Here is a 19,812-nt window from a genome sequence, read left to right as displayed (position 1 = left end):
ATGAAGCAAATGCAAGTCTAAGCTAATCTGAAAAATAATAGAATGGCTTTCAACAAAACCTATTTATCTATGAGGTCAAAAAGCCTCAGCCTAGTTACACTCCTAGATAGACTCTTCTTGACAATATTGTCATACTATCTAGGAGGCCAGGAGTTGTAGTGTTACAGACCACCCAGAATTATTGCTCCCACAAGGCGATGATAATGGTGGTATGATTTCATTGCCTGTAGACTTGAACTAACCTTTTAATAACTTGAGTAGCCATGGGAAACATACTGCATTGTTGTGTTTTACAGATCACTTTTCCTGGATGCCTTTTAGCCACCAATAAAACCATGTTGGTAGGTGGAAAAACTAAAGAAAAAATATTCTGTATGAAAAGAAATAAAGAACTAAAGAAACAATTGGTATCAGTGTACAGAGTTTAAGCAAAGGTAGCTGTGATTAATAGATTTTAGGTTTTTGGGCTTCAGTATGTTTGACACACCAGAGTTCTGTCAAACTCCTTATAAAAATTATAATATCTGATGTTTCTTATGATAAAAAGATCTGGAATAAAATGTGAATGCATCCCAAATGCAAAGGACTCTTTTCTCAATCTGTAGGCAAAGCTTCTAGGGCCTTTGGGTGCACCAGAAATGTAAGTCTGAGTACAATCTAGAGGGAATAACCACTTGTGAAAGCTTTTATGAACATGTGTTGAGGAAAGATCATAGAAGTGGCATCCCATAAATCTATTCCAATCGCTGAAGGATCTTCGAGCTGATGGACAGTCTCATACGTAGGTCTGACTTAAAATAAAGCAAACAACCTTGAGAATGTTTTTTGCAGAAGTCAGATCTCTATTCCTGCTTCGTCTCAAGTCAGAAGAAATTGTACTATAGATTTGAATGGAAGTAGGTTTGGCTTTAGAAATAAGCAACTTTCATGGGGAAATGGCTGTGCACATGGAGATCTGTTTGTATGAATGCTGATTTACATACTCAACAGTTTGCATAAGGAAACGTATTTGGGCACAGCTGTTCATAAATATTGCAAGGTGCGTGTAAGTCTAATTTTCTTCATTACTGTTTGAAATAGTCTGCTACCATCTGACTAAAGCTGAAGAATAACAATCTCTTTTGTCTTTATCTTCTCTCCCTCCATGCCCTCTCAACAAATCTAACAAGATAGCTATGAATCATGGAAACTATCATATTGCTTTGCTGATAAATCTTTGATGTCTACAAATAGCTTACAGATACGGTTATCTTTCTTTTTTTCATAAAGTTGGGTGGATCACTGATAGCAAATACTTTATTCAACTTTCTGTCTCTTTCTCTCATTTTTTTTTAATGGTTATGGTTTATATTTGGAGTATTTTTCAATGCATTAGGATGTACTGACTAATACCTGTATGCTTTGGGTAGGTATTGAGTGAGTATTTGTTTCATTTGACACATTTTCAATTCTGAATGCTGAAGTCACATCTAGTGCCAAATGGGAATGATGCCATTATTGTTTTCCTGAGAAGCTCCCAAACTTCTGACTGCAATTCTACTCTTTGAGCTGTAGTTTAGCATGAGCACAACTACTTGCAAAGATACCAGCTTTAACTGGATTTCAGTTAGGCTCAAAGAAGCCCTCTGTGACTGTACGACCATACCTGGTGTCATGAACCCCAGTGTATGAACAGTTGCCTTAAAATCTGCTTTCTGGTGGTTGTTAGGCTTGATACCTGGAAAAGCACATCTGGAGGACAAGGAGGCTATGAGTGCTCTGATGTTTCACTCCCAGCTCCTTCAAGTGACTTTCATAGTGAAAGCTGTCAGAATTCAACCCCCTGCATCACCTTCAGTTATTATAAAGGTGAATATCAGACATCATACACTTCTCTGTTTGAACTAGCATCCTGGAGATATAGACAGAGATAAACGTTAACTGCAGATTATCAATAATGCATCAATATGGCTAGAAACAGGTTTTATTTATATCAGAATACTGTAAACTAAAGCTGTCTTTCCACTGTCAGTGTGATCCACTTTGAACACAACAGCTCTTTCTGTTTACCATTTTGCTATATATAAACCTTGTCATGGAAACAGAGATGTTTGTGTGATTTCTTTCTTTCACTGTATCATATTAGTCATAGATTTCTCTGTGTCGTTTTTTTTTTTTTCCCTGTTTGTTTTGTAAACCACTGAGAAATGTCCCACTCCTTTTGTTGTTGTTGTTAATTCCATGTGCAGCCTGCCAGCAGAATGAGGTGTCACTGAAACACTCTTCCCATCTGAGTAGATGTGTTTCACAGCCAGAAGAGCACGGGGTGTGGTGTGCCGTTCTCAGCAGCCTGAGTCATGTAGCCCAGGAACAGGGCGCCTCCTCCTCCATTGATTTGGCAGCATATAGCCCTTGTAACATCTCATAGAAAAAGACCTATAAAAATAGGAATAAGCTTGTGGTGCTTCTCCAGAGATGGATGGTTTGGGCTGCACTTCTCCTGAACTGATCTCTAGAGAGAACTGTAAGACTTTTTGTACTTCATTTTCTGGATGAAGAGGGTCTTTAGTTGAAGAAAGCTCCAGTTACTTGGTCATCTTTAAAAACTGGCCCAAGTGCTGTCCTTTGAGAAAAGGCAGGTTGTGACACAGTGCCATCTACACCCACAGTGATGATTCCCCAGTATCAGACAGAGCATCATTGTCTCCAGTTTTTCTTCTTTACTTTTCTCATCTCATCCAAGTTCTGGGCAAAGCATCCCACTTTGCTCACCACATAACATCCACTGGCTGGAGGCACCTTGAAGCATCATGCGTTTCCTCTAGAGTTTTAGCCTTAACTTCATGGCCCTTCACAATTCAGCTGAATCTCCCTGTGCAGTTTGGTAATATCCAGTACAGCTTCATCTGGCAGAAAACCTGTGAATTATTTCTCTGTGTGAAGTATTATCTATTGTTGATGTGTTGCTTGAAGTCTTAAGAAGTATCCATGTTTTCCAACTACTAGTGATACTGTTCCCTATGTATTTTCTTCCAAGGGGAGAGCTTGAACAGCCCGTTCTGCAAAACAGGAAGAAATGTCACTGTCTGAAGTGCCCTGGTAACTTGAATGCAGCTCTTGCTTAGAGAGTGCAGACTTTGCATGTCCTGTGATCTGAACCAAAAACCTTTAAAACCTGTACTAGAAAAGCTGATAAAAATACCCTAAGATGTGAAAGGAATGAATTACTGGGAAACTTTTCTCCGTCTTTGCTTTCTCTGGACCAGCTTTGTTTCTGTCACCTTTTCCTTCTAATTTCAGAATAGGGCATAACTATTAGAAAATACAGTAGATCCAGGGAAATTTCAGTTTTGAACTTGAGATGATTATCTGTGGTGCTAGGGAAGTTTCTGATAAACTCGTTCAACTTTTTTTTTGAAGATGAATATGTTCTTTTTGCACTGAGCAGGGAATATATTTCAAGGATTCTGTAATGCTTTGCTGAAAGCTCTGAGCATATTTGTTACTTAGGAGTTACTCAGATGGGTTTTGTGGTTAAAGTTGCCCCCAGGACAGGTGGAGATCCCGTGTAGTGTCCTGGATGTCAATGAGGAAGTAGCTGCTGCTTTCGCCCTTGCATGTGAGGGCTCCTACCCCTGGAAGAGCAGCTTATTTCTCTCATGCCTTGAGGTAATACAAACACAGTGTGCTTAAGCGGTTGATGTTGTTGTAGTTGTTTCTAATGGGAGTTAGATAGAGCCCTTCATTAGAGTTACCTGCTTGCTGTTGATTTCCAACCCAACAAAGCAGTCTGTGGCCACTCACTTCCTCTCAGAGACAGGATTCATCTCCAAGATGAGATGTGTTTTGTGGTGGGAGTCAATGAACTTCTAAGGGACACAGTGGCTTTCTCTGTGGAATCATCCCAAATAACGCAATGCTGGGCAAGAAATGCACTGATGTATGAAAGTACATTATGTTGCAGTGTAAACGTGCTGCGTCCTCTTCTTTTTGTGAAGCATCAGTAATCAGTATGTCCCCAGGGAAGAGAGTGTGGTGCACTGCATTCATTCAAGGACAGTAAAGTCCTACCTGTAGGTTTGTAGAAATTAACTTAGGTAGTGGGTATTGCGAGTCTTCCCACAGGACACTTAAACATGGAGAGTGGGCTTTTTAATGTTCTATAAGCTATTATTTTTATTTATTTATTTAAAGGAGATTTTTGACATTTAATTAAACCACTGTGCAAGTGTAACTATATGAAGGATTTATTTCTTTGGGAAAAAAACAAAAACAAAAACATCCGCTCTTGTGAACTAATTTAGCACTTTTTCCCTCTGAAACCCTGGTTTTGTTCTGGGAAGGGGAGCTATTTTTATGTTCAGAAATCTGCTGTTTCTCTTTTAACCATAAGAGGTGTAAGCAGTGATCTCAGTTGACTTGAAAGTCAGATGAAAGTGTCCAAAACATGTGCAATGAAATGTTCTGCTAGGAAACAGCTTTCAAAATTTCATCTAATGATGGAAAACAATCTGTCTTGCCAAACCTTTCCCTACGTGTTTAACAGGATTTTTTAGCTTTAAAAGTCTATTTCTTACTGAAAAGTAAAACAGCTGTACTTTGAATGCAAGGTGTTTTCATGTTTTGCTGTTTGGGAGACTTATATCCAAACTCTTCTGCAGTAAATGTAACCACTTGTTATGTTTCTCTGTTTACCAAATGTAGTATTATTTCTTTTTCTACTATATGAATTCTGGTGATCTCAGTGTTTCAGCTCAGGCATATCAATACCTGAAAATGGTCACGTAAACATGAAAGCTGGATAAAAGACTTAAAGTTTCACCTGGTTTTTATGCAAGGTAGTAATTTGCTCATAAGAAAGTACATTTTAGGAAAATATGGAGAGATTTTTTTTTATTATTATTTTTTAACACAATGTACTTATTTGCACGGATAAAAAAGCATCAACAGTGTTGAAGGCACAGTGAGTCTGTGTCTGGTAGCGTCCCTTTGTGCAGGGAATATACCTGGTGCACTGGTTCAGAGGTTACCATTAGTTTATGATGAGTTCCATGGTAAAAGGCTCTTCCCAGCATTAAAACTAAGATTTTTGCACAAGCTTTGCTTGTGCATTTTGTGGATTTGCTTTGTGCATTGTGGATTTTATCTAGTGATTCCCCATGTTCAGCAGCTCATGAATTTGCTAGTCTCTTAAGTGTCATAAATATTCTGCTCTGCGCTTTTGTTTTCAAGACAATAACTTTTCACATAGGACAACCACAGGGAATAAGGAGAGAAGATAAATGCTAAGATTAGAGATTGTCAGGCATTTCTTGGCTGAACAAAATCTAATTGAAGTGTATCACTGTACCAGAACATGCCTGGGACAAGTGAGATAGGGGAAGAAGCACTGGCAGAAAAAAGATTGCTTGCACTTGGGATATGAGAAACCAAGTACCTACTATGTCTGAGTCAAAGCAGAGGTTTTTGCTCCAGGTCACTGAAGTTTGGCAAGATGAGATTTGAACACGGAGATCTTACCTCTCAGTGAAGTCCCCAGCATCTACTCTTTGTGTGTTTTGGTGGCCATTCCTGTTTGTGGAGAGCATTTGTGCCAGAATACTTGTACTCTGTAGGACTTCTGTTCTGCGTGCTGTGTGGCATCAGAGAAAAAGAAAAAATACAAGATAAAGACCTTTGTAGCTGACACAGAAGAGGCTTTCTGTCCTTGATTTATTCTGGTTAGGGTTGAGTCGAACTGATCGTTAGATCCGGAGACGGCTTTGAGAGTTTTGAGAGTGATCTCAGTAGGAGTAAATGCTGCTCACCCGCTCTTTGGGAACTTCTGGCTGGAGCAGTCTTGGTCATTCTTCTCCCTGTGTGCAAGTGTACTTCTTTCCTGCAAGCCATGTAATCCTTCCAGTAACCCCCGCTGGAAACTTCAAGGAAGAAATGTTTTTCCTCTTTGCTGGAAAATGAGTGAGATAGGGATTATTGTGCTGACCGTTTTCCAATAGACTGAACCTGAAGCTATGGAAGGGACAAGAATTAATGCAAGACAGACAATAAGGAAAATAGATGTTAAATAATAGCAACAAATTTTGTACAGAAGAAAAAATTATGGTTTGTCTCAACTATGCCGTGAAAGACTTTGTCAGCTGTCTTTAATTGAAGAAAACAGTGGTGTGGAATGATAACAAAAATGTACCAACGACTAATTGTAGCTAAAAACTGTCCCAGATAAGCAGCCCAGAAGTGTTTGCCCCAGGCACTCCCTTACTATTTGCTTATTTCTTGGTTCACTGAGCTAAATCACTTCTAGTAGTCTTAAGTTGTACCTTACTTGTAAGTTAGAGTAAATGCACTTATTACCCAGCCAGTTTTGAAGTCCTGATTAAGGATGTAAGTGGGGTGACACATTATTTTTTGCTGGTAGTGAAGGGACAGGTTGCAGGTAATGGTATTGTCATTAGACTTTAGTGAGACACTGCTCTTTGAATCCCGATATTTAGGAATGGAGCAGCAGGAGTATGGTGGTGCCTAAAGCCACCACTCCTGTTGAAATACGGATCAAGGCTTTTCTGTGTACAGAAACTACCTGTGAGTCTCGCTTCTACCATTTCCTAATAACATTCAAATTTTGTTGACATACCAGAAATCCCTCCTTAACTATCAGCTGTGTGATTCTCACATACGCTATTTGAGGGTCTCTGCTAATGGGAAAGGAGATCTTGACTCTGGTTAATCTTCACAGAAACTTTGAAGCTTGCTAAAGTACAGTCCTTATGTCACCTCGACTGACTTTCTTCTTTTAAGAGGTATGTTTTTAGGAAGAGATGTCCAGGACAAAATGCCCTCTTGGTTGTCTCACAAGCGTTGCTTTGATACTGTTGCGGAAAGTATAGACCTTGTGTTTGAATTCTGTAAGGAAAAATCACACAGACTTTGTGTTGTAGTTCAATTTGTTCAGAAACCATCTCTTATTTATGTTTACTAACTAGAAGGTCTCTGCTATACAGAGTTGGATTTATAAAAGTACTAAATATTATATGTTTACACATTCACAGGTGTGGTTTTTTTTTACCTCTCCACAGACATCTGTTTCTAAATGTTTCTCTAGTGTCCATCACCACAGAGTCAAAACAGCACACAGATGTCAACAAATTATTTCTTGTGATACTACTGGCAGATAGATACTGCTATTTCAGCTCTGTGGATAGGTTACTTAGGATTAAGCAAGTTGCTCAAAGAAAGACAGTGAGAGAAGGCAGGAGCAGAAGCGTTAAGTGCTATACTTGCACCCTCACTTCAGGCAGAGTTGCACAAATGAGCTATCTGTTCAGCTGTCGGGAACCCGCTCTGCTGTATGGCACTGTCTCCCTTCAAAACTTTAAAGTATGTTAGAAGGCTAGACATCCATGGTATCCACAGAAAGACTTGGAAACAAATGTCTCTGTGTGCTTTGAGCCGTACTCATTTTAGAAATCTCAGCTTTGGAAACTTGTTTTGCGCAATTAGAGAAAGGCTTAGGTTTCAGAATGCAGCTCTCAGTCCTTTTGTCAATCTGTTGACTCTCTCCAGCTCTGAGGTTTGGTGTCAGCTTGTATGTAGCCATTATCGAATTGTGGAGAAGTCTTTTCGGTATGTGTGCAAGCCTTGGCAAAATGTCCTGCAACAGTATGAGAGGTCTTCTCCTGAGAGAAAGAGCTTTTATTTCTCTTCATATAATGCTTAGCTTCATTCCTATGAACTGCTATTACTTATCTGATTTCTATATGCTTCCTTGTGGAGCTGCAGTGCTTTTTGGGTTGTGTGTAAATATGGTCCATATGTTGTCTTTCCCAGTGTAACTGTGTGATCATGTTCGTAAACCATTTGCCTATTCAGCTTCTTATGATGAATGCTAGTTTAATTACAAATGATGCTGTACCTGAGAGATTCAGTTCTCTGCTGATGATAGCACCATTACTTTCCTGAATTATCTGGATAGTCTTTAAACAAGTCTGTGGCCTAGGGCCAGTGGCAGTACCACAGTAGGTTAAGATTCATTCTTCCATCCATTCTGATCCATAATGTTGCCTGTCCCACCTCACATGAGCTGGTCAGCCTGGAGGTACCTTGGAAGTTCATGTGCAGAAACTATTAATTGCTCTGAAGCTACAGGTAAAGACAGTAGTTTAAAGGACCTTCATAGGCTTTACACTGAGCTCCATGCACATTAGCAAGGACTTCAGAAGATCTGCACACAGTTACTGCGAAGGTCAGAAAGCACAGCTTTGCACAGCTTTCATTGAGGTGCCTTGGTTGGAGGGATACGTATCTATTCGCATCCCTAATCACGCTAGGCAGATCACGCTGCCTAAGTTACATCTGTTTTGCTTTGTTCATGAGGGGGACGCCTTTCATGTTACCTGGTTAGTCTGCAGACACAATAGCATTAATGCTGCCTGGATTCCAGTAAATCTTTGGGTTTTACAGTGGGAAATGTAAAGGTGTAGCTTCTCCAAGAAGCTATTCATGTAGTTGAAATTAACTGCTATGCTTCTGCTCTAAAAAGATTTTTCCACTTACAAATACAGGTGAATACAGTGTATTTGTAATACAGTGTAAATGTTATCTTATCACTGCCCTACAAGCAAAGAAAGCAAGTGGCAAATTCACAGTTAGGTCAGCAAAGGTTTGCGTATGGATAGAGAGGCTCGCCGGGATGGAAACAAAGTTTGTTACTAGTGATCGTGCCGGGGAGGCTAGCGGCTGCCTACAGGGAGGCAACATGCAAATGGCTGAAGGGAAGAGAAGGATTATGACGGGGGGATCCCTGTAAATGAGCAGATAATGACAGTTGTTGGCAGGGAACTTTGGGAATAGTCAGGTGTGCAAGCAGCAGTGGCTCACACCTGGCCCCTGTGTGGCATGTCACTGTCACAGGCACAGTTGCAGGGCTTAGGTCCTCCTGAGGGTGGTCAGATGTACTAGGAGAGGTGCAAGCAAGCTTTCTTCATGTTGGGTGTCTGCCGCAGGTCATGCTGGCCCGTCTCTCTTTTGCAGAGATGTATCTCTGGCCAGCACGAGGCTGCTTGCTTTGGCTTGAGTGTGTGTGACAAAATGCATGGCAAAATATTTAGGAAAAAAAGTAAGCGTGCACCTGAGCACAAATTCTTGAAGCTCTTACAACCTCATCCGTCTAGAGTCCAGCTCTGCAAATGAAATCTTTTTGTATGCTACTGGCTTCTTGAGCATGCAGCCAGTATTCTTGTGGGTTACATTTTCATATACTAATGCTGTAGCTATATAGACCTTTATGTATACACTTGAATTCCTTTTCCCTCCATTGTATCATTCCAGAGCTTGAGGGTATAGCAAAAAATGAACACGGAGCGTGTTTCTTGGGCTTTGGGTTTTTATTTATTTATTTTTTACTCCTCAGGAGCCATATGAATCAGTCATAACCATGAAAATACTTCGTAAATAATTTGGAAAAACAGGCCTTCTGACCTATTTTAGTTCTCCAAGATGGCAAAAAAAATTCCCTCAAAACTGCTAAAGTAATCTGGAGGTAGAAGGTTTACTGTTTCCCCCTTGCATGCCACCACTGCTGCTCTGGAGACTTTTAAAAGCCCTGAGCGGCATGAAAGGTAGATGTGACATTGTGCAGGGAGCTACAGATGGTAGGCGCTGGCAGGCCCACGGGAGTAAACTTTCTGGGGGCAGCTGTTCTGTGTCACTGCTGTCATGTTGTTCTTTAACAGGAGGCAGCGGTAACGGGAGGGAGACAGTGCTGCGCAGAGCTGCTGTTTGTACAGGGAGCTTCACCCTCGTTCGGTGAATAAGGAGAGTTTGACAAACATAAAGGGAATTTCGAAGTGTTAATGCATTAATTCATGCCTCTGCTTGTTTCTCATAGTAGTACTCCATTGTGGGACTGGCTTTTCGATATAACAGCTTATAAATAGCAGACGCTAAGGCAGAGGGATGTCTGGTTTGCCACCATTGCTTGGTGGGCCAGTACGAGCCTGAAAATCTCCTGGTCATCTGCTTCTTCTGAATACCATCGCTTTTCCAACTTCTGCTGCTCATAGGATGAGTGTCAGGCTTTGGTGCTCAGAAATGGTATTTGATCTGGTTGTTCATGACATCTATTTTGTTGTCTTTGAGCAATAAGGTGACATTTAAGACACCTCTGATAACACTTTTCTTTGTCTTGTGGGTATTATACACATGCAAATGTATAATATAAGCAGAAATGTAGGTATTCTTTTTTGTAAATTTGGCTGAAGCTTGACAGGTATGTTGGAAAAGCTTATCTCCCTTTAGAGTACAAAATTTGGGTGACTGCTATGCTACAGTCATGCCAAAGGGCTTTGCTGGCATTGCACGTATAAACAGAGGTTTGGGACGAAACTTACTTTTTGGGTTAGCATTGCTGTTTCTTATTTTTCAGTACTTTGTGTAGACTAAATCATGAAACAGAATAAGTAATGGACTGTCTGACTCTATTACCAGTGAAGAGCAGAGTTGTAGGAACTTCTTTGGTTTTGGCCAAAAGGAACATTTGTCTTTAATGTTCAGCATTAAAAATGACACATGTGAATCCTTTCATTTTTGCTGGTTTGAGAAACAAGACAAACTGCAAAAAAGGCATCCCAAGAAAGTTATCTGGCAAAGAGTAAGTTGACCATGAATTAAATTAATATTTCTGTATTGCTAGTATGAAGCTGATGCTTTACACAGTCATCAGAGAATAAATCTGTACTGACTGAAAGAAATCAATGTTTGGGCTTGTTCTTTGACCAGAAATTTAGTTTTATTCACTGAAAGGAATATTCCTCCTCCCTGACACTGTGATGCAGGAGTCGTTCAAGAAATGTGTGTGTTCTCGTGCTATGTTATCGGCTATGTTATACCAATTCCTTTGTTACGGTTTTATTTAAGCTTTTGGTTCAGAACCAAGCTGTAAAATTTAGGGAGGAATCTGAGGATATGAGGCAATTGATGAGGTAGTTATTTCTTCCTTCTATACTACAGGGGGAAAAAAAAAATCTGTTGGATTTTGTCTGAACTGAAACTAGAGGGGGGATAAGCAACTCTTCTTGTATCCCTTTCCTGCTAAGAGCTGGTCACTCAGAGGGAGGTACTCACCCTTCCAGCAGTTGGTTAGGTTCCTCGCCCAAACAAGTTTATTCACCTCCTGGTGGATTATGCTTTAAATGTATATGAACACCAGGAAAGCGTGACCTGAAATGTGGTTTGTAGTAAAATTTTCCATGAACGTAGTTCAGGAGAGCTTACCTTCCAAAAGACGTTTATAAACTGTCTCTTCTATTCAAGGCAGAGCTGGCTTGTTGGTGGCTATGCTTTATTATGTAACTTTATCTGGGAAATAGAAAATTGTGTTTTTCCTCCCTGAAATAACCTCTAAAATGCATCAGGAAAATGCTGCAGTTCCTTTGGGAGAACACTTGCGGGTGCCTCTCTTTGTTAACCAGCTGGAGCGAGAGCACTGACACCAACACTGTCACTTAAGCACCGTAATGCTTAATATTTCTCTGAAATGCGTCTGATCCTTTATCATGAGGACTGAATGAAGTGAAACCATTACTGTAAACACAGAAAACATTCCACAACGTTCCAAAGTGCACATTTTTGGCAGCAGTAACCTTTCTCCAGATAGTTGCCTGGGAATTTACAAATTGGTCACATCTGAGTCTGTTTTGTGAACCTTCCTGAAATCTGCACCTGCCTCCCAGAGACATACAGAAGGAGAGAGGCTATAGATACTTTTGTTGATGTTTCATTAGAGGCAAATTTAAACAGCCATGTTTTAAGGTCTGGTTATAACATCTTGGGTGGCAAAACATCTTGTTATTTGTTGGAAGTGAACCCTTGGTGAGTCAGTTGTGCTTTTTGTTTTTTCTTACCCCCCCCCCCCCCCCGAATTACTGGGACTTTTTTTTTTTTTTTCTGAACGAAGCATATAACTTTCTCCAGGTTATTTTTGTTGAGAAGAGAGGACAAATACTTAAATAACAATCTGAATCGCTGAGTGGGAGGAGGTCTCCTGGTGCTGTTTTTATCAGGCCACTGGAACTGATATTGGAGTAAAGAGGGCAGCAGTGAGTTGCAATCATACAGGAAGGGTTGAAATAGAATGTGCAGGTAACACAGCAGGAACCTCTTTTGAAAGACTGTTGAATTGTGCTAATAACACTGCTGCAACATCCACAAAGTGTATGTTTGATGGTGAAAGACAGGCCACAACAAACTTCCCTGCAAAATTATCAAAATATTTGTCCATCAAATGTAAAGAGTGATTTTATTATTATTATTTTTTTCAGTAGTAGTATTTGACTACTTGTACTGTTAGATTCAGGTACGGAAGCTGAATTTAAAGCTTGCTTACAGATTTTCAAACAGATTAATTATTATTCTAGTTCAGCAGCTCTGGAAATGCACTAAAATTCTTTTAAGACCTATATAGGCTTTTTTGTCAATGCATGGTCCTGTCTTTCTACAGGACAATTTCATCCTGGACCGTGGCACTCTGAACTTGCTGTATTATTTGACTGTTATGAAAACATTTCAAGCTGTTTGGTCTTGATCCTTGTTTAGTCCCAAGTACAATTTGTTTGATATGAGTAGCCAGTTGCTGGTGGAAATGAATGCTTTGTAACAACATAGGGTTGAAAGATTTTTTTGTTTCTTGGTGAAGGCTTTTGGTCAGCCAGAAAAACATAGAGTGGTTAAGTCTGGGTTTAAATCTTTGGATGCAGAAGCTTTTATAGTCCCTCTGGCTTCAGTCAGAGCAAGCTCACGGGTATAAACCCGTGAGGAATCAAGAATTCACATTCTTATTCCCAGTGTTATGGAAGGTATTTCCCAATCAGTTGTGTCCTTGTAGGCTTTATTAAAAATACAAGTGCCTATGTATTTACATACATGCACACACCCTAAAAAATCCAAATGCTTTCTCTCCCATTCTTTGTGAAGACATCCTTTCAAAGCTGGCAGTGATGTGAAGGTGGAGCATCTACTGTTTTTCACTATTTCTCATATCTGTTTTTTATTATCTGTTTCTAGTGGGAATAGAATATCTTAAAGACTTTCTCTGCTTTCTCTATGTTGTGAACACTTCCAAATGTAATTTGGGATGTAGTCTCAGAGAAGGAAATATTTCTCTATAAATACAGAAGGCATCTGTACACCTGCGTGACATTTCTTTAATAACAAGTTAGTTGTTTATTTGCAAGTCAACAGTTGGATTGTATCAGCTGCTCTCCCTTTTTAGTGGCATGAACAGCTGGTTGAAAAAAGGTTGCAGACTGATGTTTTGTAACAGGTAATGGAGTCTCTGTACAGCATGGTCCATCTGCATGGCAACTTACAGCAATACCTTTATCCCTTCCTTTGCTTGTTCCTGTTCAAGTCTTCTGACAAAGGCCCAGCTTTATCTCAGAAGGTACGAATAGTATCTCCTTCACACCTCAGCTAAATAGTTGTTCCCAGGGCAGCTTTAAAAGCCTCTGGGTTTATCAGTGGAAAAAATGCTTGGAAAGGAGAGATTTAGTACTTAAATTAGTTCTATCAGCACTTTTTTTTTTTTTTGGCTGGGACTTGTTCTCACAGAACTTCAAGCTGGATTATTTGTATTAAACTTCCTGACTGAATTCCAAACAAGTCATCTTTCCCCACAACACTGACCTTTAGTTTGAGGCCAGAATAATTTTAATTTGTTTCAAGTTTCCCTTATAAGCAAGAGAACAAGCAATAAAATCCAAGACCTGGTTAGCTAGCTGCATGGCAAAATATTTTTAATTCTAAGGAGGAAAAAAAAAAACAATAAATAAGGATATTCCATACTGACATCCAAACTGGGCACTTCCTGAAAGTGGTTAACTGCAACTTTCTGGGCAGCCAGTCTGAAAGCTGCAGAAAAATAATGGTTTTAAAGAAAAGTGTTAAGTAACTAACTTGTTTTTAACTAGGGTTATGCCCCAACGGAAGTGTTACGGGGCATATTTCAGGCTCCCATTTGCTGTTTCTGGCTGGGGTGAGGCAGAGGTTATGTCTTGGGCTGTCATTTGCTGAATGCATCAGGCCACCAGCTTGCACCAGTGCTGTCCCTGCTCTCCTGCTGGCACAGGCATCTGAGCCCCTATGTGGTGAGCAGGTTCAGGTAATTGATCTGGCTTAATGCAACCTTTTTTTTTTTTTTTTGCTGGTTTAGTGCTAACCCAAATAAATTCCCTGATCTGTTCCATTGCATGGCTGCACAATGTGCCAGCACATGGGAGAAGGCCAAGGCCATGTGAGCATAGGAGCAAGTGATGTGGAGGAAGCACATCCCAGGTATTTTATAGCTATGATTAGATATGAGGACAGAAACTTGGTCGTGTGATGGCAAGGAGTAGGAAGGATTTGACTGAAGCAAATCTTGGAGGCTCCCTGTTAGGAAGAGAAGAGAGCAACATGGCTGGAGAGCAGGAGGTCTGAGGACCTGCAGTGGGGTGGGCCGCTCAGATACCCTTAAAATACACAGATTTACTTGCTACTCAGCTTAGGCCAGCAGCATAGAGGAGAGGTGCCACAAATAATGACCACTGGTGAATCCATGATCACTAGCCACATCTTTTGTGGGATGTCCTTCTTAATCTCAATTCATTAAGATAAAAATGCATTTCCTGTGTGCGCAGTTCATCGGCTGTTTTGTTCTCAGACTCGCTGCTGCCCATAAGTGGAAGTATGCAGTCTTGACTTTTGCAGAGACTTGGCTTTTGTTCCGGACGCTTAGTCCCAAATATTTATGGGACTGCAGAGAACAGTCACAGAAGTGGGGACATGGTATTTTTTTCAGCACTAGGTGGCTGTATGGAGTTCTGCAGCATCCTGTACACAAATATTTCGTAAGGTGGGGAATAGACAAAAGGATAAACCTCTGCTTTTTCACACACCTTCAATAAGGTTGTGTGGGTGTCTTTTCTTTAATGTTAGAAAATCAAAGAATGAGGGCATTTTGTTTTTATGAACTGATCGATTGCTGGCTGCAGAAACCTTCATCTCTGTGGAGTCAAGGTAAGTATGGAGCCTATTGCAGAAGCTGCTCCAGTCCAGGGGCTGGGCTGGGATTGCTGTGGCTGGCTGGTGTTGCTGCTGCTTTTTGCTTAGAGGTTTGGATTTGACCATGGAAGGAGTGAGTGAGTAAGTGTGTGTAAGTAAAATATAAGTAAATTGTCTGGTCCTGAGCTTTCCAAATGCTCATGCTGCTTGGAGACTCTTTGGAGCTCCCCGTGGCCTCTGCACCTACGATTTCGGTAGGTCCCTGACTTCTGGTGATCCTCAAGTTTGTTGCAGAGCTGCTCTAGGCCTTGCTGAAGGACTTGCTGGTGGACCAAGCTTGGAGAAGATGAAGTTGTTGTAAGGCCTAGCTGCGCCTGGTCTCCATTGTGCTAGGTGCTGTACATGGGTAGCAAAGTGTTGGTTTAGACTCCCAGATGTTTTTTGTAACTCTGCATAAATGTTTAAGTGGTACTGCTTTGCAGCCTTGTTTCGTGCTTACTTTTGTTGTTTCAGAAGTTTTTAGCAACACTTCCAGGTAGTGGCCAGCAATTTGCCAACCCATGTTATCTCTACTGGGCAGGGAATGCAAACAACTAGTTGGGTAAGTTATTGTGAACTGCTTGTAAATTTCTATAATTTATACTTAACAGTGTAAATCTCCTGCAGGTACACTACTGCTGTTAGGGGTGGCTTTGATAGATGTTTATGTTTCAGTGTCAGACATTAGTAGAGAAGTACTTCCTGTAGCAAAAGTGCCATTACGTGAGGTCAAGGAGATTTTGGAAGTAGTGAAGAATTTGGTGGTGTTTACTTGTAAACTTGTAGGGTTGCAAATGTGTAATCTTTTTTTTTTTTTTTTTTTTAAACAAAAAAGCTTTTTGCCCTCAGAAGTTGACTGTTGTGATTTTAGATAGAATAATGGGTACAGGTGGTAGCCACCAAGCACTACCAAGCCTGATCGGCAGAGCTCATGCAGACATCACAGCAGGTGAGGGTGTTAGGTAGGGTCTTAAAGGAGGATAATGAAGTAGGTGACTTTGCAGTTTCTTCAAAATGCCAATTCTTTATAATCGAGGGGCCTTGTTGGACAAAGCATGTGAAAACAAGCAGGCAATAGCAGAGGGCATCCTAGTAGCTGACAGTGGGGTTTGAGCTCTATCACAACAGCTTCGGAGTGACTGCAGTGTGGTGTGAACCTCTAGCGTTGGCCAGGAATACATCAAAATTGTACTGACAGCAGGAGGGGAGTGGGGAATGAACATAAATACTGGCTGATACAATCCAAGCCACTCATACACATCTAAATTACTGCCTTGGAATATGTTTAATGGAAAAGTAGTTGGGCAAGAGTTTGGTTTTTGGGAAGAAAAAAAGTCAGTTCATTTTAGTGTCTAATTTTATACTGAAAGCAAACTTTCTTGTTTGCCCTCTGAAGTCAGCAGCAGCATGATGGGTCTCTGGGGGCGCAGCAGAGCTGGCCGGAAGCGGCCTGCCAGGGCTGCTCTGGGATTTGTTTTCTTTTGATTATGGGAAAAATAGCCCAAGATATTTCTGTGCATGCAGAGCATTCTTAATGACTGAAAAGTCTGTTGTCGAGTAGGGACAAGGGGGAAGTGCCATCTTGAAAGACAACAAAAATGTGTTTGGATTAGGTCTGAAAACCCAAACAATTTTATTTTTAGCAACTTCCAGAAGCTTCTATTAAAAAAAAAAAAAGAGTTGCACAGCTAAACCTGGACTTGCTGCACTGGAGTGTAGTGGAGTTCACGGAGACGCACAGCAGCAGGCATGGGAAGAGGGTGTCTTCCACTGCCTCTGAGATATTAATTACTGATTTCCTTCAGAATTTGTTAGGCAAGAAACGTGGCAGAGTTATATAATGTGGCAGACTGTTATATAATGTGGGGGATTTGATAAGGCTTTGTGCCAGCCTGTGGCTCCAGACAGCCATGTTAGAAAAGGAGAAGGAGAGACAGGATATGCAGCTCTCCCATTTCCAATGGTGGCTGGGTAGCTGGCTCTGCTGTCTGCAGAGGGAGGCTCTGGGAAGGCCAGAGTATGCTCCACAGGGGTATCTGTTTTGAAATAACTTTGATATTTCCACTGGAAAAACATCCTCTGGTGCCATTCCCATGTCCTTCAAAGTCAGTGCACTTGGCACCATGTGGGAGGCCGAGCAGTGGCCATCTGCTCCTCAAACTGTGCCGCTGGCTGGGACACCTCTGGCTCTCCCAACTTCTGTCTTAGATTTTTAGCTCAACTGACTGCAACTTTATTTTCACCTGAGACCCAAACCCCAGGACACACAGAAGGGTCCCTCTTGCTGTGCTCTTGAGGCTGTGTTTTGTTGCAGCAGGCTGCACAGTGGTATCTCTGAAAGCACTCTCCAGAGCAGTGCAGGAGTTTGGTCCTTGCTGTCTGCTGTAGCCTGGCAGAGCCCCTGTGTCATTCCTGCCTCCTCTGCTGCCTGTTCTTGAGCACATATCTGCAACTTGGATAGGGAGAATTTCCCCACTGGTAAAATGGGATATTTAGTAAACTTCAGCTGGAGAGGGAGTAAGAAAAATGTATGCTGCCAGATAACAAAGCGTGAGGAAATGTACTTATGTACATGCAAGAGTTGTTATCACCTGCCTCCAAACAATGATGTTGGGATACTTTTAAAATATTCTGTAACTCTTTGCCACTGAATCTCATGGTGGCCTATTTCAGTCTAAAATAAGGTATTTCCACATTACAGCCCTTCATCCTAGTTACACCTCTACATGTGAATTCATGTTTTGTATATATGTTGCATATAGTATGTAGTACAAGCAGTAAGCTCATGTATATGGGTTTGGGGATATTGGTGGCGGGAGGTGCTACTAGAACAAACAAAACCTTTGATACTTCAATGGGCAGCTACCAAGGACTGTGTGCAGTGATAGCACCACAGAGATGTTGGATGAAGCATTAAGAGGCTGCTCTTGCTGGTGCAGCAAGAGCTTAATGGCTTGCTTTGCTTTTCCTCTGCAAATAGGGACAGCAGCTGGTATGTTACTTACAGTCCTGCTCACCTCTTCTTCACTTGTGTATAATATGGAAGCATTGCAGAGACCCTGCAGCACCCTCTCTACAAATCTGCTTTTCTTTCAGGCTACGTGCTGATATGCAAGGCTGCAGCTGAAGCGCTAACTCAAAGGAAACAGCAGTCTTGGGTACTCCTGCTTCATGCTCCCTGATGGTGCCTGCTCAGCCTGCAAGTGAATTCCGGCTGCAGGAGATCCTTAGACCTGGGATACAAACAGAGCCACAAGACATTTGGGAAAGATCATATGGAAATTGCTCATTGCAGTGCTGTATGTGCATCTTCATATTATCTTCTAGCTTATCAGCGAAATGATTTCAGCTCTGAGGATGTTATGATTAATGAAAAATAAAAAAATTCAAACCAAAGGTTACATCATGAAATCTAGCATGCTTTATCAAAGCATTGTCTGGCAGTTGCCAGACAGATTTAGCACATTTTAGCACAGATCTAGCACATTTTCTGCTGTCTTACAGGATAAAATGAGAAACATTTAAAAGAAACTTTTGTTTTCCTCCAGCTTTCTTCTTTTTGATTCTGTTAGGAAGATGCAGTTGTACATTCTTTAAGGACTTTCACTGTGTTTCAGAGGCATTCATGAGCTCTTCCATTTAGACATTCTTGTTAATTTTTTCCCATTCTGACAGTGCTTCTGGAAAATAATTGGCCAATTGCATATTACCTGGCAGTAAGCATATTCATTGTTAAAACAGATTTTCTAGCTTTTTTATATTTTTAGAGTATGTTTTTGATCCAGAGCTTGGAAAATGTGCTGTGGATGAGAGAGGCTACCAGCTGATTGCAGGAAAAGTATGTGTTGTTTGTTGTTTGTTTGTTTGTTTTTAAAAAGGTTACAGATATATATATATATATATTTTAATAGAGAATAAAATAATGTTTATAACCAACTGAAGGCGGCTCTTACTACAGCTGAGAGTCTGTCACTTTGACCATTAAGTGTGGTATCTGGTGGGACAGAACAAGAAGGAGCCAAAGAAATAGCAGGTATAGCTTTTATATATTGGGAATCTAGACAGCAAGGGATCTATTTGAAATGATATGACATTGCTAGAAACAATAGGATGTATCTAAAGTTAGCATACTGTTTCTTGAACTGAGACTTGCCGTTTTGGTAAAAAGGATCCACATGTGAACAGTGACTGTTGGCAAGTGCCAGAGCCCTGTCTCCAGCAGGGCGCCACCTTCCTCTTTTCCCTTTTTGGTAAAGGCACTGTTGAGAAATGGAGAAGTGAATGATGCACAAAGCTTTGATGTCTCTTTTTTTTTTCCTCTTTTTTTTTTTTTTTTTTCTTTTTTCCTGTTCTTTCTCTGGTGTAGGGAGAAGTGAGAAAAAGGAAAAACTCCCAGTTGAGCAACCTGGCATAGCCAGGCATGGAGGAGTGCTGCCACTGTCATTGTTTTGGAAGACGGTCAGCATTTCTTGCTGCAGGACACCAGTGCCCTTTTCCACCTCATGCTATTATAGAAGCTTAGTGGATTTTTTTTTTTTCCCCAGGATCTGTGTCCACTTGTAGAGGTAAGTGCAGTTAAATGCATGCCTTGCAGGTATCACAGGTAATTCTTGTTGCTCTCTCCCCATTGTTGAAACCAGCCATACACACTGTTTTTTTTCTTCCCTATTCCTTTGCTGCATCCATCCTTATACATAGTGTGTGAACGTTGCAGACTTCAGGTAAAGGCACTAAGGTGAGACCAGAGCCATGCAACAGCTG

The 19,812-nt window shown here is 40.9% G+C and overlaps 1 long non-coding RNA gene across 1 annotated transcript; it reads right to left on the bottom strand.

Annotated features, from left to right (window-relative positions):
- Nucleotides 1–1,471: 1,471 nt before the first annotated feature.
- On the bottom strand, nt 1,472–7,109 carry LOC118246402 (uncharacterized). Its single transcript, XR_004778152.2, has 3 exons — nt 5,787–7,109; nt 5,500–5,611; nt 1,472–3,038 (listed from the first exon to the last, which is right to left on the bottom strand). It is a non-coding gene; the product is annotated as an uncharacterized LOC118246402 (long non-coding RNA).
- Between the last annotated feature and the right edge of the window lie 12,703 nt (nt 7,110–19,812).

This window comes from Cygnus atratus, chromosome 12 (genome assembly GCF_013377495.2).
Source record: "Cygnus atratus isolate AKBS03 ecotype Queensland, Australia chromosome 12, CAtr_DNAZoo_HiC_assembly, whole genome shotgun sequence".
Lineage (NCBI taxonomy): Eukaryota > Metazoa > Chordata > Aves > Anseriformes > Anatidae > Cygnus > Cygnus atratus.
Note: the sequence above shows the minus strand (reverse complement) of the source record. Positions and strands in the feature narration are given on the sequence as shown.